The sequence below is a fragment of the Condylostylus longicornis genome, unplaced genomic scaffold (genome assembly GCF_029603195.1).
Source record: "Condylostylus longicornis isolate FDR11 unplaced genomic scaffold, ASM2960319v2 ptg000084l, whole genome shotgun sequence".
Lineage (NCBI taxonomy): Eukaryota > Metazoa > Arthropoda > Insecta > Diptera > Dolichopodidae > Condylostylus > Condylostylus longicornis.
In genome coordinates this window covers 9062962-9081739 of record NW_026578052.1, presented here as the reverse complement: position 1 = coordinate 9081739, position 18778 = coordinate 9062962, and the positions used below count along the sequence as shown (strand labels likewise).

The 18778-nt window shown below is 28.6% G+C and overlaps 1 protein-coding gene across 1 annotated transcript in view; it reads left to right on the top strand.

The window, feature by feature from the left end:
* The first annotated feature begins 16382 nt into the window (after window positions 1–16382).
* The window catches only part of LOC129613455 (putative uncharacterized protein DDB_G0282133), a 142468-nt gene continuing 140072 nt past the window's right edge, over window positions 16383–18778 (top strand). The window contains exon 1 of the mRNA XM_055527530.1: window positions 16383–16410. The gene's annotated coding sequence lies outside the window, so the exon portion shown is untranslated. The remainder of the gene's footprint in view (window positions 16411–18778) is intronic.

The following is an 18778-nucleotide window of genomic DNA, read 5'->3' as shown; positions in this document are numbered from 1 at the left end:
CATTGTTTCTTATTATTTTTTATTATTTTATGATTTTTTTAATTTTTTTTTGTCAAAATCAAATAAGGAAAGACAAATATTATATTTTTAATTCTGTAGCAAAATATTTTATTACTAAAACCAAGCAAGCAAGAGCAAGAGAGAAAAAAAAAGCAAAAACCATTTTTAAATTCAACCTACATTCTATCGGTCACGTTTACTTTGTACACGAAAAGATCATAAATGTGACCGCAAATACGGTTTTTTTTTTTTATTGAAAATTCAAATAAACTCAAATGTAATGAGCATGCAATCAAATAATATGAAGTTCATCACACTAAAAATCCATGTCATTATTGAAATAATTGTGTACATATATCACAAACACACACTACACCATAATTCACAAATATGTTATCATACTTGTATGTCATAATCATCACAATCATTACTATATCATCATTATCATCATCATCGTCAATAATTCAATCAATCATTCAATAAAATGACAATGATGCGTCATGAAATCATCTTGGATAAAAAAAAAAGTACCGAAAATCTTTTGTTTTAACTGGGGTATTAAAAATTGTTATCACATTTTAGTGTCTCTTTTCATGTAGTAGGTATGTATATGAGAAATTACAAAAGGAAAATTTACAATAAATGACTTGAGGGCAAGCAGAGAGATAGTACAGAAGGAGAGAGAGAGAAACTGAGGTTATTTTTATTCTTTTATTTTAATTTTATGACATGATGATGGTTTGCCAAAAAAAAAATTTAAATAAATTATTTTTTGAATGTTATGCTATTAGGTAATGAATAAATTAAAGAAAACTAAATTAGGTCAATTTTGTACTATTGATTTTCATTTTACTTTTCATTTTATGCAAATATTCATTTATTATAATAATATTGTTATTGACATTAGAGTAAAGAGTGACCTACCTGCCACCTACATTATAAACTTTGTATATGCTTACATATGTGTATATTGTCATTTTGCCATAGGTCAGTGACAATCAATTTATTCTCTTTTCAGCATGTCTCGCATATGTTTTTTTTTAAATGTCATTTGAATTTTAAGATTTTTGAATTTGCATAAATTTTTAATGTTTTAAATTATTTAAATGTTTTTTTTTTTTTAATTTTTGTTGAGATTTGGAATATGTGATTATTTTCGGCTTTAAAGTATGTATTTGTTATAAAATTATGTCAAATTGAATTTGCAAAAAAAAAAATTAAAAAGAATTGACACAATACAAGAGGTGTTGTTATGCAATCAAGTTTTTTACTCTCTTTGGTATTAAAAATATGCTAAAAATATTTTCCTAAGCGTACCACTTATAAAAGCTTTTATATAAGAAATAAAGTGGGTGGTGTAAATAAGTGAGTAATCAGAGTGGAATATTTTGAATAGAGTTATCAGTTAAGTGTTAGTATGTTCTTTAGGTTTTGAGCGAAAGTTTTCCCAAGGTAGCGTATATGTGATCAGAATGCAAATCGAATCTAAACATTCGGAGCTTCTTCGAGAATGCGGATTCTAATTATTGAATAATCTAAATTTTAGGTGTTTGACATTAGATTAGGTGCTTGCCTTACTTTCTAGTTGAATAATTCGTCACGTTTATCACATGAAATTATCTCACTCAATTTCAGCAACTATTTCACTCAATTTTTATTTGCATTAATAAATAAAATCAGAATGAAAGCTGACAAACCTTTTATTTTTACACTCTCGATCGCTAATAACTAATAACTAATCCCACATAATTAAGATCATTATCCATACCCGAGTATAAGATTAAGCGAACCACCATCAGTTAGTGTCTTATTATATCAAAAAATTACCGAATAATCTCAAAAAACCAAAAAAAAAAATATTTGGAAAATAAAAATTAAATATACAATTATATACAATTATTAATTTAGGACATTTTCAAGCCCTCAAATATTTAGATGAATCCTAATATGGCAAATCATTTTGTAACAACTTCTAAAATAATATTGGTAGAATTTAAACAGAACTTCAAATATCCTTACGGTAATTGACATATACATATTTACAAAAACAAAGAAATAAATACACGTAAACATTTTGTCCAAATTTATTAAAAATAGTGTTACCGTTCAATTAATTTTTTGAAGTGGTTACGAGAAAAGGCAATTTAACGAATTCTTCTGTAATGATTTTAGCACGGAATTTTCTGTTATTTGCTATTGAAGAATAAATATTGACAGAATGACAGAAACAGCCTAGTTGATGTCAAAAGGTTAATGACAGGCATCGGCATTCAAATATCTGTGCGATTGGTTTTCAATAGCAAATATTTCAATTGATTTTGGAAATTTTGTGATAAAAATGTAAATTAGGCTTTCTGACAGCAATTAAAATTCTATTTCTGAATGAGTTAAGGTTAGATTTGCGTTTAGGCAATAATTAGGCAATAGAACAAATATTTTTTTGTTTGACTTGCATTTTGTACACGTTTCAATGGAAGCCTTTATTTCAATTTTGTAGAACGTTCTCGTAATCCTAGTAAAAAGTCTTTCTTAAAACTCACATTTGATTTCATTTTATATTGCGACGATAACACGAAATGGACTTTATACAATTGTACATATATATGTAGGTGTGTATAAGCTTATATATTTGCACTTCGAGAGCTCATTGTGGTGTTCAAAAAATGTAAAGTGATTTTGTTTATTTTCTTTTTTTCCTTTTCTACATCCACGTTAGTATTTGTTTTGTTTCATTTTTTGTATTGTTTTTGTATTTGATGTTTTCCAAATATTATCCGGAAGCCCTAAAAATTAATGACCCGAAAATTTAAATTGGTTTACACACCATCAAATTTGAAAATTTTTCATGTTTTGAATTTTCATTTTATATGCCTTTTATTATTTCGTTTTTTTTTTTTTTTTTGGAAATTCATTCATTCCATTTGCAATTTAACAATCTAGCAAAGAGGATCCAATGGATTTTTAAACTCCCAACTCCTTCTTTTTTGTTTTTTTTTTTGGTATATTGTTCCTTTGAGCTTTTTTTCTTATTAGTTTTTTTTTTGTTTTCATTATCTTTATCCGATAACTCTAAAGTGTATTTGCGTATTATTAAACAAAGAAAATACGAAATTGTATAAACAAATAATTTTTATATTTTTTGGTTTTTGTTATAGAAAATACCGATGGGAACATTGGATTCTCATTTAGACTCTTCGTCTTATACACACTTTAATTTTATTCCTCCTACTCTATAAATAATTGAAGAAGATTTGAAGAGGGATGACTGCGTATATCAACGGCGATGATCTAGTAAAAAAAAAAGGATGTTTTTTTTTTCGTTAGGAAATAAAATTTTGCCTCCTTTTTTCTGTTTATTCTTATTTTTATTGGAAAAAGGACAAATAGATAGTATGTACCGCCAAAAATAAGTAAAATAAAGACACGCAACAATTTAAGGAAAAAAAAGGGAAATAATAACATACGGAAATGAAAAAATAAAATACAGAAAATTGGAAAATGAACACCACATTAAAAAAATAAAATAAAATAACTAAAATAGGGAAATCTGCCCAAAAAATAAAACATTTATAGCTCCCTGGGGTTCTGTTAATAAATTAGCCAAAAATAAAGGAAAAACCATAATGAAAATCAACAAAATAATAAATACAATAATAATAATAATAAATGTTTTAATGGTCTCTCATCCGGTTTTTTGGATTTTATGTCTATTGGAATAATACTGCCTTGATTAACTTTTTTTTTTTTGTTATTCTCATTTGTCATTTATGAACACTTGCATTAATGAAAGAAAATTAAGTGGATATCAATAATTGCCCGACTAAATTCTCAGAAATGGTATTCTAAGGAACGTTTAATAAGCCGCAGGCATATTTACCTTAGATTCTAACAAAATAATCTTTACTTCCCCTGGAATAAATGAAATTTATTAAATAGTTTTTCGTTTTTCCAAATATTAACACTTTTACACTTTGTTTTGCACGTTTTTGTTTTTCGGAAAGTGGTGGGGAACATATTATCTTATTATTATTTGGATAATTTAGAATTTCCTTAATGCGTTATGCTTACTCTTTTTGAATTCCGCAATGTTTTCTATTGCAGGTTCTATGATGTTTAGGTTTGACTATACCGTTTATGTGAGACGCAATTGCAAAACGATAACTCAAATAGTTTAACAGAAAATTTCAATCTAGTAATTATATTGTATAACTTAAATTGTATAACAAATTACAATTCCCAATTTTTTGTGTTCGTTCATAATTTCAGCAGCATTTTTGATAATATTTCAAAATTGAAAGAGAATTGAAACAATTGCGTGAGAGTATGTTAAAAATTAAACATTCCGAGTGGAGTTAATACTCTTTGTATTAAGACAACACCGGGTGTCTTATGATGGGGGAGTCCTTGTAATTTCATTGTAATAGTAGCTGTCTGTAGGCTGAATGGCCCACTATTTAATTATAAGTTCAACTTAGGATCGAAATTAGGTGATTGGACTACTTCAGGTCCAATCCTTGTATTCAATTTTGTTATAAAACTTATTTCATTCCTTAGATTGTGTATTTTCCTTTTTCTTAAGAGACACTAAACTTACCAATATTCTAGAAATTTTTATTCCTTCTTGCTACGGTCACATTCCAGCCACAACTCGTTCTCCGCCATAACCACGATGTTCAGTATAGAAGAAAATGCCTTCCTCTTCGTGATAGTGGTGTCTGTATTAGGAATTCCTCATTTTTCTGTCTTGTATGGAAATATATGACGATATCTCCTGACGAACTCCTGATTGATATCGGTATAAATATCGTCGTCCGCCTACTCATGTGACCATTATTCCGACACTGCTTTCATATTTGCTTCGTCTGTATCTTTCGCCTCAGCTGCGACTTCATTTTCGTACCTTTATTTTTATTAACAATAATAACTTCAATATTAATTATGCGTACATACACAATTATAAATCTACCTCATAGCACTTAGGAACAAACATTTTTTACTTGTCATTTTACATAAACACTATCTGGGAAATAAAATTTTTTATTCCTCATAAATTTCACAGTTTGTTAGATCTAAATTGGCGAAAAAAAATAAAAACTTGAAAAATATATTGCTAGTTAACCTACACTTTAAAAACCAAAAAATAAATAATAAAATAAATAGAAAAATGGTCAAGAATAGGCAAAACAATATTTTAAATAAAATAAAATAAAAACATATAAAAAAGTTTCAAGTTGAACCAATTAAAACTGCCTAAATTGCTTGTTCTCTTATTCGTGGTATTATTTGATTAAATTAACTTCCTTTTTATTATATGAAAACTTCCTCTTTTAAAAAAAGAATGGCCATTCATACAACCATTTTTTTTTTCAGTTTCAATAGAAATGATAAAAGTATGACGTTGAATGTTTCCTTTATATTTGCATTAATTTTAGAAAGGAGAAAAGATGATCTTCCCTAAGGCTTATTCTATAGTATGAATTGAAATTATAATTAGAACGCCTGTTGACTTAATGAGCTATTAAAAAAAATAAACTTTGAAATTTACAAAAGAATTTTTTGTTCTTTTTGATTCTTGTATTCCTTTTCTAATTTTTGATCTTTTCACAAAAAGGACATTCTAGGATGGAAAAAATGAAATGAAATTTTTGATTTTTTGATTTGTTTATTATTTTCATTTCGTAAGAAACTAAGTTTTATTTTTGCCAATAAAAGTTCTTCATATTCGAAGATAAGATGTGAAGATGCAAGGAAATGAGTACAAGTATTTTAAAATTATTCTGAATCAACGTTTTGAATAAAGATTAATACTTATAGTGAATAAATAAATAATGTGATCTAATTTTAATAGACAGGAAAGACTCTTCATTCTTAACCAAAAAAAATTATGTTCATGGATGAACTATTCGAAAATAGAGGTTAGGATAGTAGTCGCCTTTCTTGCTGATCATTGTTAATTGGAACATTTGTACAAATTAAAACTAGCGTTTCATTTTAAACCAAGAACACGCTATATGCTATTGCAGTGAATTAAGCCAAAAGTGACTCGTTCATCTGCAGAAATATGTACTGGATCGTTTGGGCGTGTAGTAAACCTATCGTTTCTTATGAGCTGCGGGTCAGATAATTAGCGTTTAATGATGCATTTAATAAAAAACGGAACACACTCCGTTGACAATTCGTGGTTCAATTTTTTTTGGGTGGAATTTCTGATATGGAAGTGTGTTTCCCCTTGATTTAACGAAACCAATAAGTGTTCCAATTATTGAATTAATATTCCAAATTGAAGATACTGAACTGCTGTTCTTTTTCGCCAATTATTTTAACACTTCAATAACATGGAGATTTTTTAACATTTTAAATGGTTAATCAACTTATTCACACAATCATTTTGATTACACTCTAAAATTTTGACGATTTTTTTTATTAGTGTACTTTGGATTCCTCTTTATTAACGCATTAATTTATAGAATAAAATTAAATTTAAAAAGTTTTAAATTATTAACAAGACCAAAAAAGAACCAAAAATAATGAAAACTTTTTTTTTTATAATTAATTGTTCGGTTAATTTTAATTGCTTAAAAAATTTTTTTTATTTGTTTTAATGAAATTGTAATTTTTGGTATGATCTTGTTGTTAATTTAAAATTATGTATTAAAAAATGGTTAATATGATTTTAATTAGAAAACTTTTTATTTTTTTAAATTATTAGGATCTCTTTTTCGGGTAGTTATTTTTATATTGTACTAAAGTATATTAAAATAAATCATAAGATTAAATTTTGGTATAGGAAAATTAAATTACTAAATGAAAAATGACTTGTTTTGTTGTATAGAGTAATTAAGATTCTTATTTGTTTGCATTTAGATAAGATCAAATTACTAAGAAACAACATTAATCTCATAAGAGTATATTTATTTTAATCCAAAAATTGGCGGAAGAGGGGGAGGAAGAGCATATTGACTGCCAAATACGGGGAAGCAAGGAAGCACAAATCTAGATAATTTTGCTAAAATTTCGTTTTTTCAACTGTTATTCCCCTGAAATATTGCAATTATTCAAGAAACATTTAAATTTTGCCAATAATATACAATCGGTATATTAAAACCTAGCAGATCGACTCGATAAGTCGAATTTGTTAGGTATTCCTTTCTCTCTTTCTCTATTAATACGAAGTTCGAGTTAAGTTCGCTTTTTTTCATATGTGTGAAAAAAAATGGGTATTCAGTTGACTTCTTTCATTATTTCAACTAGAGCACCGTTGAGATTGGTCAACTTGTTTTTTACACAGGTGCTTATGTTGACTGGCTTTTTAGTTAACACCAACTTCAGTATTTTTGTTTCATTTGCTTCGTGTAGTACTTTATTATACCAATTATATTTTCCGACGTTCTTTCTTAGTGCCGATGAATACCGTCGAACCCCGTTTTGAAATCTATGAATGTGATGTATAATAGTAAATTCTACTCAATTGGTTGTTCTACGATGATTCTTAATGTATTTGATTGATCTATGCAACTTCGTTGTTTATGAAAACTAGCTTTCGCATATGTTTTCGCATTTCTATATGTTTTTCTATTCTTTCAAGAATTATCAGGGCTAAAATCTGGTTTTGCACACCAATTTTTGCAACCTTTCAGATCACCTTTCTTAAATAGTTTTACTAAATTAATATCAATAGATTTCCCTTTTATATTGAAGTATCTCTCACTTCTCGAACATGTCTCTAAAATCGAAAGTTGAATCGCTGAAATAATTTTTATTTGCAAATCTTCAGATCACTGGCAAAAAATTGGATCCGTCACCTGTGAAAAAATTTTCTTTCTGTCGTCGGACGTCCCGGGCAAAAAGCAGACAAAAAATTCGCCTCCCCCTAGAGTGCGGTATATATAGATTTCGAGCAAATACATTGAACTAAAAAATGGATTTTTACATGGAAATTAAAAATTATTTTAAAAAATCTTGAAAACAATGTTATGAAAAATATTCAAATTAAAATATAAGAATAGTAAAGTTTCTTAAATAATAAACAAATTATAAATGAGGTTAAGAGGGGTGTATAACCTCAAATTAATCAAATTAAAATTACAATCCCTTTATTCATTTGTAAAAATTTAAAATGCTTATAATTATTTAATTTTATATAATACTTTTCTTTCGTTCCATCAATTATTTAATTTTTGTATAACAATTTTAAAATCATATATAATATATTTTATTTACAATAATAATACTTAATCAATTATTTTTAATATAATTATTATTATTATAATTTTCTTTATAAAACAATAATAATTACAATATTTAATAAAAATGAAATCAGTTTTTAATTAATTTTATATTAAAATTCTACTATTTCTTTGTATATCTACTTACCTCTTGCACTTGTATATTTTATTCCCTTTGAAATTTACATTATTTATATTATAAAATTATATTATATTTCATTTTATTCAATTGTAATTAACAAAATATTATATAAAATTTTGAATTGAATCCTTATCCTATATTATAATTTATGTATACATATATTTATTAAGAAACACATACATAATTTGTTATTGTACTGTTATATAAATTTATAATAATATAACAAATAAAAAAATTTAATATTCATGCATAAATATTTTATGAAAATATGAAGTATATTTTCATTAATTGATGTAATAAACAATTCAAAATGAACACAAAACAATTTTTTTAATGAAATTCAATTATCATCTTTAAAATGAAATATTGAAATGTTGTGTGTAGGCATTTAAAGAATACATTTTTATCTATTTTACAATATCTGCCTTCATCCGCCTTTAAAACCATACAGAACAGAAGATGTTCATTAATTATTATTTATATGTTCTATAAAATTAATTATAGGAATATGTGTACTTGTATGATTACATATGTGTGAGCATATTAAGGATTTTCATGCCCTCATAATATGTATACAATGTACAGATGTCATTTCATTCAGCCTGAACAAGATTATGATTACATAAAATATTGAGTATATATGCATTTAATATTAAAGAATTACTTCATACATGTAAATTTAAGACAAGAAAGTTTTTGTTATTACTTAAAATCGGAAATTGCATACTAAAGATAAGATGCTAGTTTCTAGAATGTTCATTCTTCCTAAATTGATTGAATGAGTTCGAAATTAACAAAAAATTGCCAAACATATTTCGAACAATTCAAAGTGTAGCAAACAATTTTCCTCAAAAACTTAAAATAAACTTCTCAGAAAATGTACTGGCCGTTTATTAGAATTTTTGCATAAAACTGTTTCGGGACTAATAAATATGTTTCTGGTACAACTGGAACATTTTCCATGGTACATGGAGAATTATCAGTGTAGGAATCTAATTAGCGAATTCTCTAAAAATAGCCTTAACTTGATTCGAAGGGGGTTAAATTTCATGACTAAAGTTCTAACTGTGCGAAATGATGCTTTTTTTGATTGGATTAATCTGTCTTATTTATATGTGACCTGATCCTGCTGCAATTTGTGGACAAAATGAACAAGATACAAATCAATTTTAAATTTTAAAATCTGGGTAAACATAAAAGTCCACCAAAACATTTTCTATTTCTGTTAATAAAGCAGACTGTTACATTCTTTTTCTATTATATTATTTACTATTCCCTTTCTTTCACATAATTTAAAATAATAGCATTGCTGTTACATGTTAAATAAATTCTAATGTCCTGCTTCGATGATTTTCATAGACAAATCTAGTCCAGTCAAATTAAAAACGTGTATAAAGTTCAATAACATGACAAAAAGAGAAAAAAATATTGTATAACAGCAACATTTTCTAATCTTAAATAGCCTGTTACAAGTATAGTTTGTATATAACAATTTAACAACCTTTAATTTTCTATCAAATTTATTATCCTAAAAATTTTTTTTTTCCAATTGTTACCCCCAAAAACAACTCAACTAGTATACCTATATATTACTGTATATAAAAGGTACTAACGATGCTTTGTGTTGAAAATTTTTGGCCAAACTGATAACTATGGGTGTTCATTTAATTTTCTTCTAATTTAACTGACTGATCCTATTTTCATATCTACATATACATACCTACAGCCATCTATTTACATTTAAAATAGAGATACTGAAAACATTTTTATAAACATCATAAAGTCAAGTACTTTTCAGCTAACGTCCTTCGTTGGTTTATGGTTCGTTAAGTATTCAACAACAATGAATGAAATAATTTTTTGACCAAAAAAAAAAAAAAATGATTATGATGGTGGTAATGATGATGATTATATAAGAACATTATCATGTATAACAGTTTTCATTGCGTTTTATTATCGAAAAATTAAATTTTTGTGAATAAAAAAATTTTTGTAAGGATAAAGAAACAAAACAAGATTGGAGGAGGAAAGTATAGTTATTATAGGAGATGTGGTGGAACAAAAGATAAAACAAAACAAGTATAGTAGCTATTTGTGTAAAAAGAAAATTCATTGAAGATCCTTGAATTATTTTGTTCTATTTTTATGTTATTTTGTGAGGTTTTTACTTTTAGCCTTCAGTGTATGAAGGGTTTTGTTTATTTTTTGCTATGTTTCAATTGAAAACCGTACCAACAAACCAAAGAAATTTTAATTTTCCAACAAAAATGTTATACATTTATAAATGCCTGAATCTGAAAGTTAATGAATAATTAATATTCATAAATTATAATAAAGAGTGGTCTAAATGTAAACTAAATTTAAACTACGGATAATTGGCTGAATTAATTAACGACAGTGACGGATATTTCGTGTGTATTGCCGAATTTGAGGAATCATTTATTGTTATTTAAGAATATGTAAACATAAAAAATGAAAGTTGAACAGTTTTTAAAACTGAAAACAAACAAACTAACGAACTACAAGAAAACGAGGGCGATTTTGATGTGGACACTGCCAGTTCATGTCATTTGACACAATTTTTTTGTGAAAAATTTAATTCATCAAAACAAGTCCAGCAACTCTGATCTTATAATATGAATGAATTGTAAACCAGAACTTTTTAAAGCTATAAAATCAAATAATTAAAGTTCACTAGACATTGAATACATGGTATTAAGTGGACATGATTTGTAAACAGTATGGAATAAGAATGTATGGAGTAGTTCTTTGATTTATTTAAAGTTGATCCGTGTGAATCATTTTAATTTTCAACAACACCTTTATAATATTGAATATTTTTATTAATTTATGAACACGTTCAAATAAAAAAAATATTCCTAATTTATAATGACCTAAAAACATGAAGAGAGAGAAAGAAATTTTCCCAGAGACTTGTTGGTCACGATGTTTAGCAATGGTCAAAGAATATTTTCTTTTAAAATTACAAGTACATTGTATATGAAATTAACATTTTTTTATAATAAATTTTATAGTTATAAATTTTACACAATTTTCAAGTGTCGTGAGGTTCAATAAACAATTTACACTTTTTCTGCATCGCGTATATAGGTATGTGTGTTTATAAGTTGCATTTGTATGTTAGTTTCTAATACGCTTAGAGCAATAACAGATTATGTTGGTAAAATCAGTATAACATTATTCAGTAAAGATCTATGGGTAACTTGTAGAAGAAAATTTAGAAAAGTTTTATTATTTTATTAGAATACTAACTATAAGAGATTAAAATATTATAATGAATTAACTTTTAAATTGCAATACAGAGAAGACCATAGGAAAAAACGTGAAATACAGTGTGGAGGGTGCAATAAATTGCGGATGTCTCCGGTGGCCCGGTAGACATGTCCTGTTGCTCCAATCGGTTCCCTTGAAAATTTGTACAATCTACACATAATAGTAATCTATCGCTAATATATAGAACAAAAATGGTTTGAATAAAATAGTTAAATTACATCAAAACTACAAGTTGAAAGAGTAAATATAATTCTAAGCTCATTGCATTGCAATAAATTCTTACATACGCATACATTTTCAATATGCAATAAATTGTTATACGCGCTTATTCATAATTTGTAAGAAAAGAAATCTGGGAAAAGAATGTCAGGTTCTTAGAAATTTTTTACGATCTGCTAGAAAAGAACTCAATTATCACCGTGATTCTAGCTAATATGAATAAATTGAATAGAATAAGATTTTCTTTTGACTTGGTTCTCCTAATGTGATATAATGTGAAAAATTGCGTTATGTAAAATATTGTGATTTGCATAAAATTTATTATATATTGGACTAATGGGAAAGAAAAGACTTGTTCTTGCTTTCAAACAAATTTTCTGTATAGGTAATAAAATGAATGATTGAATATTTTGAATATAAATTTATATAACAAATTGTTAAAAGATTTTTATAATGTTATACAAGAAATTTACATTGTTTTTACAAAGTATTTAGAACTACCTATAAGAATTACCTATAGCAAAAATAATAACGGTTATTATAATTTCTAATTAGTTATACAATTTTATTTCTTTTATCATCTTGAATAATTAATTTGTTATACAATAATGATTCTCATACGACAACTTATACCGTTATACAAAGTGGTTATTTTATAATATTAGTTAAGCATATTTAATTATTGTCTCCTTCCTCTGATAATAATTTGGTTGCGATTACAATAATTAAAGGCTTTTAGCAATAAATGATTCATTTATTTAAAAAAAAAATTGAGAAATGTTATTATTGTAGCCAGATATTCGAGAGTTTATTCTCTGAATTTAATTAAAAACTCAAAAATGCATTGGTTCGTGTCCACAATAATGTTTTTTTTTTTTTTCTTTTTCTTAACTAATATCTTATATGAGATTCCAATCTCATATAACGGGATCGATTTAACGCAACCATTGAATATTCTCAACTTTTTTGATCTGGCTAAGTGTGTTGATTTCAAGACTTTCCAAAGTCGCCCAAATGCCATTCTTTCCATCTTATTTCTATTTTTAATGTCCTTATCTGTTCTCCAAATCGTGCTAATTATATTACCAAGGTAATTGAAGTAGGTGACATTTTCTATTCAGGGCGTGTTGATGCGTAGTAACTTGGTTTTTTTTCCGGGTTGAACTTGAGTCCTATCATTTCAGCCTGTTTGCTATGTTTGGACAGTTTTATACTCAGTAGTCTTGAATGAATTCCGAACGTTATACACTTTTAAAAGGAATTCTCCAAATGTTGTATAACTCTCCATAAACTCTCCTACATTACATTATTTTTAAATAAACAAAACAATTAATTAATTAATAATTGCTATTTTTCTTACATTCCTAATTGCTTTGTAAGGTCATTTTTAGAAATACTACCAAATATTCTTCATACTAAATATGTAATAAAAAGAAAATTAACATAAATTCGCCCAAATTATACTTATAAATTTTCTATACTAATTTGAAATTTTTGACCAAAATAAAAAAAAAAATAAAATCCAATTTTAAAACATTAAAAAGTTTTCTTTTACATTATGATGCTGTTTTTAATTTTATTTCATCCTAAGGATATCATTTTAAATGTTGTTTAAAATCTAAATGTCTGAACTTCAATAATAAATCCATTTTATATTTAAAAGTAAAAAAAACCAAGACTCCCTAAGATGTTAAATTTTGCGTCCTATTTATTTTTTACAATTCACCTGAAGGACTTTTAAAAAGCAGTATAACACAAAATGACGATGTCCTATAATTCAATCAAATTAGCATAATAACTAAGTTAATCTTCAAAGAGAGTATATAGGGAATAAGAGAAAAAATAATGTTTGCTAAAAAAGGACACCCAACATTTTAAATTATCTTATTTTTTTTGTTTTGAACTACTTAGAGAATGCATAGTACTAGATTTAGAGTAAGTCTATCGTGTACTAGAGATAATTAAAGAAAAATAAAAGTGTCTATTCCCCAACACCCATGAGGGATGAAAATTTTTTTTTTTGTAACTTGTAGAACACTGTCTAGCTATTTTACATCGAAAAGGACAAATTAAAATCTTATTAAATATTCTCTAAATTTGATTGGATTGAACTGGACGCAAAAAAAAACGAACTTTGAGTTTAAGCTGCATGTTCAATAAAGTGGGGGTAAACGAAGGATGAACTTATAATTTTGTTATTGCCTAATACCTTTCGGCATCTCAATATTTTCCAATATTATACATGAAATATTGAGATTAAACTGACGGTCACTATTGCGCTAATATAAAGTGAACTTTACGACAATGACATTCTTCCATACCTCTTCATGAATAATATGAACTGTGAATTAGAATCACATTGTTGACATCACATATCAATATCTGCAAAATTATTATTTACTGACAAATCTATAAAACAGAAGTTTAATAATAAAATTTTACATTTCTTTTTATTTTCCGGGAATAGCAGACTGCATGGCTACAAACTGTTACATAAATTGTTTTTGACACCTGACATATTTGCGGCGAGAGATGAAACTTGTCTATTTGACATTTTTGTCAAAAGTTTGCTGACGTTTTATTTAAATTATTTTCTCTCCTCCCTATTTTCTCTCTGTTGTCAAGGAATTATTTTCTCTAATTTTTTTTACCTTATTGTTTATTGACTTGAGGTGAAGTTGAAAATAGGATGATAAAACAATAAAATCGCTTGTTGTTTGTTTTTTATCTCTTATTTTCATTTTTGTTTCTTCTGTTTTATTTTTATGATATTTTTATTTTTTGATACATTTTACTGCCTTTTGATTATGTAATAACTACAAAAGTTTTATTCCTAATGATTGTTGTTGTTTGTACATTTGGAAAACATTTTCCGTTACATCAAATTTTTCCTTTTCTTCCCTCTGTTTGTTTTTCTTCTTTCTCTTTTAAAATGAAAGAAATGTTATATTCTCATAACAATATATTCAATATATGTATGTAGAAAACGAGATAGCAAATGAATTAGTAATCAAATTATATATAAGAGTGAAATGAAAATATATTTTGTAGTTTATTTGATCAATGGCAAGTTATTCTTCTATTGGAGAAAACTTATGTAATTAAAAGTTTTGATTTTATTTCATATTGTATTTTGAATGAATTTTGCGAAACAATAGGTATTTTTGAAACAAAAAATATTTTGAAAATTATAAAAGTTTTATCTTGTTGTCTCTAAATAGACGCTATTCACAATAGAATGGAATGAAATCATTGATAATTTCATTTATATTGCATAGTTTAAAATTTTATTTGAATAAATTTGGCTACCGTGAAATGTTTTTTGTTCCAATATTTTCGTTAAAAATCTTGGAGCGAATAGAATTCGGGTGTGTTTTAAAAACTTCTTCTGAAATAATTAAATATAACAAGATCAATTAAAGATAAAATGAACGCTGAAAGTTTGTAATGTCTCATGAGAGTCAATTTTGATAGCATTTTATTATTCAGTCAGAATTTTTATTTCAAAATGGCTAGCTAAGAGGGAGGTGAGAATTTTCTTGCTAGAACCGCATTACCTTCCAAAAGTTCGACCAACCAGAATACTTATGTGAAGTTACAATCTAAAGCCATATTAAAAAAACGTAGGTTGGAAAAGAAGTAACTGAATTATAATAAGTATTTTGTCAGCGCAATACAGATTTAAAAAGCACCTCCCAGATACAACTAATTTGACACACTAAAGAAATTTAAAATTTTTGTAAAAAAGCTTACAGCATTTGGTGAGATACTTCATTTTCAATCAGATGAGAAAACTACTTATTGAAGGTATATTTTAGCGGTATAGTACGTGCCAATAACAGTGACGTCCGTGGAGGTGTGATATATTTTTATGCTGACGTCTTATTCGCTTCCTACATTGATCGTTTAAGTTTTGCCTAAAATCATAGAAGTTTTAAAGGTTCAAATTGTAGAAAAACACACGTCAACTTATTGTCGTGTTTATTAAGATCCTTTTTATTCTTCTTTTATTAATTATTTTAATAACTTTTCAAAAATTAATTAATTTCGAATAAAGTTTCTTGATAGATAATAAAAATAATGAAATTTTCTTATATTTTTTCTAATTTTATAAAAAAAAAAATGTCATCTTTTGCAAAAGTTATTAATAAAAATTCTTGGCCTTTAAGCAAAAAATAAAAGTTATTAGTAAAGTTAAAAGATTTCTTGGAATTTTTCTTAAAACAAAAAAAAGGCATTTTTTTCTTTTAGTGTCATTAACAAAATTTATTAATAATTTTGCATAACATTTTATATGTTGTGTTGGTTGCTTTTTTTCTTCGAGAAGTGACCGAAACAATTAATTTGATTTATACTAAATTTTTTTATCTAATACATCTTTATTTTTATTTTCAGGTAAATACTCACAATCTCTTATAGTAATAAGGAAGACAAAAGGAATTTATGTCAAATAGATAATCTTTCACTCTAACACAATAAGATTATAAAAGGAGAGAAATTAATTTTACTGTTATCTATGAAGTTTATCAGGTAAAATATTGCCATATGTAAATAATTAGAAATTTATAGACCTATGATAATTTGTTTTAAAATTGGTTTTTTTTATCCTAACCTTCCAATTTGAATGGTTGTATAATTTGAATATTATTAAAATTTGTAAAAATTTCGTTTTAAAAATCAAAATTGGAATGTCACAATATGATAATGTCCAGTTATACACTATTATTACGGTAAAAAATACAACCAAAGCGATAAACGACAACGGCGTTTATTTGTGTTCTTAACTCAAAACAAGAGCGGAACGGAGCGAAAATGAAAATGAGCAGTCCCATTCAAATATGACGTAAAAATCTTGACATTTCGTCTCGGAAAATCGCTCTTGTTGTGTTTTCAATAAAAAATGCCAAAAAATGAAGTCTCATTCATCATAGTAACTACAATGGTTTGGATTTTGATAAAATTTCATTTAATTATTTTTTTCACATTGAAAAAGTTGCAAAATCCTTCTTAAAAGCAGCGATTTCACGGAATTTTAAAGTAGCAATCCTGTATTCAAACAGTTATTTTCTGTCTGCTGTCTGTGTACAATTATTTTACAATATTTTAAAGAAAACCTTTAAAATTTCCTTAATTACATATATGCGAATCTATCAAACAAATCTTGCCATAGTTTCCAATTCAAACATATTATTTTGTTTATAATCAAAATCATGGCTTTTGTCTACATAAATTTTCTATTTAACTTACTTCAATTAATTTCCAAATGAATAACAAATTAATTAGGTTACGTTAGGTTAAGTTAGCCCAGTACACCTGGGCTAAGGCCCGTTGGAATGCTGCCGGATCCCCCCTCTCTCCCTCACTAGAACCAGCCCGTGTTCCTCAGAAACCGGCCAAGGTCCCTAGCATTTACATTCGCTAGGTCCGTGGCTCGCTCAAAAAAGTGGGACCCAAGAAACCTCCGTTTGCAGTTCGCCAACGCCGGACACGAGCATAGCAGGTGAGTTATCGTTTCCTCCTCCTCCTCGTCACAGCAGCTCCTACAGAGAAGGTTTGCGTGGCGGCCCATCCTCCTGGCATGATCGCCAATCAGACAGTGTCCAGTTAAAACCCCTATCATCGCGCCAATATCTTCCCGTCGGAGAGATATTAGATCCCTTGTGCGACGCAAGTCTAGCTTTGACCACAACTTCCTTGCCGCGTTACACGTAGTTCCATTCGCCCATCTGAGATTGGTACGTTCCACCGTTGCGCTGCGTAGCAGCAGCTTGTGAGTGCTTAGAGGCATGCCCAGGTTCTCCTTTTCAGGTAGAATTCCGAGGGTCGTTCCATGTCTCGCAAGCTTATCCGCCTTGCAATTCCCTGAGATCCCACTGTGTCCGGGAACCCAAACCAAGTTTAACTTGAACTGCCTCGCCATCTCGTTAAGAGACAACCTACAATCAAGGACCGTTCTGGACGTAGAGGTCTCCGACTCCAGCGCCCTTATTGAGGTCTGGTTGTCCGTGAAGAGGCTAACACTGCCCACGGACTCCACATGCTCACCAAGCCAGCACAGAGCCTCCCCAATTGCGATCACCTCTACCTGAAAAACACTGCAGTGGTCCGGCAGGCGGAAGGAGAGCTCAACTCCCAATTGCCCCCACCCACCTTTCCGTCAAGTTTGGATAAATACGTGTAGAAATGGACGGAGCCATCCCTGACCTCGTCCCGCCAGATTTGCCTTGGCAGGACCGATGCCCCGAAATTCCTCACGAATGAGAGCACGGGAGGAACCAAATCAATTGATTCCACCCCGTGCCCCAGTCCGCAAGAATCGAAGCGTGACCTGTGTGGCAACACGTCCACTGTGATGCGGCCCCAAGGTGCACTGCAGACTCCGCAGCCATCTGCCTTCCCGGTATATCTAATGGCAGCAGATGCAAGAGAACCTCAAGAACCTGTGTAGGGGTGGAGCGAAGAACTCACACACCATTGCCATCCTCTGAACTGTGCCGGTCTAAACCGTACCGGTCTCACCATCGCGGTGTTCAGGCCCCACCTCTTCCCGATGGTCCTTTTGCACGAATAAAGCGCAATAGTTGCTTTCTTTACTCTCTTCATGATGTTAGGTCTCCAGTTCAGCTTTGAATCCAGAACAAGCCCCAGGAATCTAGCCTCCCTGCTGAAGGATAGGAACCACGCCCGGAATCTTATATCTCCTACTGAAAATGACTAGCTCCGTATTTTGAGGGTTTATAGATAGCCCACAGTCGGTCCGAAATTCGAAACTAGGCTAAGAGCCTCTGTATCAGCCCATTTAGTGCATGGAGGTGCTTCCCCGACACGGCCACTGCCACGTCATCTGCGTAGGCGACCACTTTATAGCCCTTCCCCTCTAGGAGTGCTAGTAACCGAT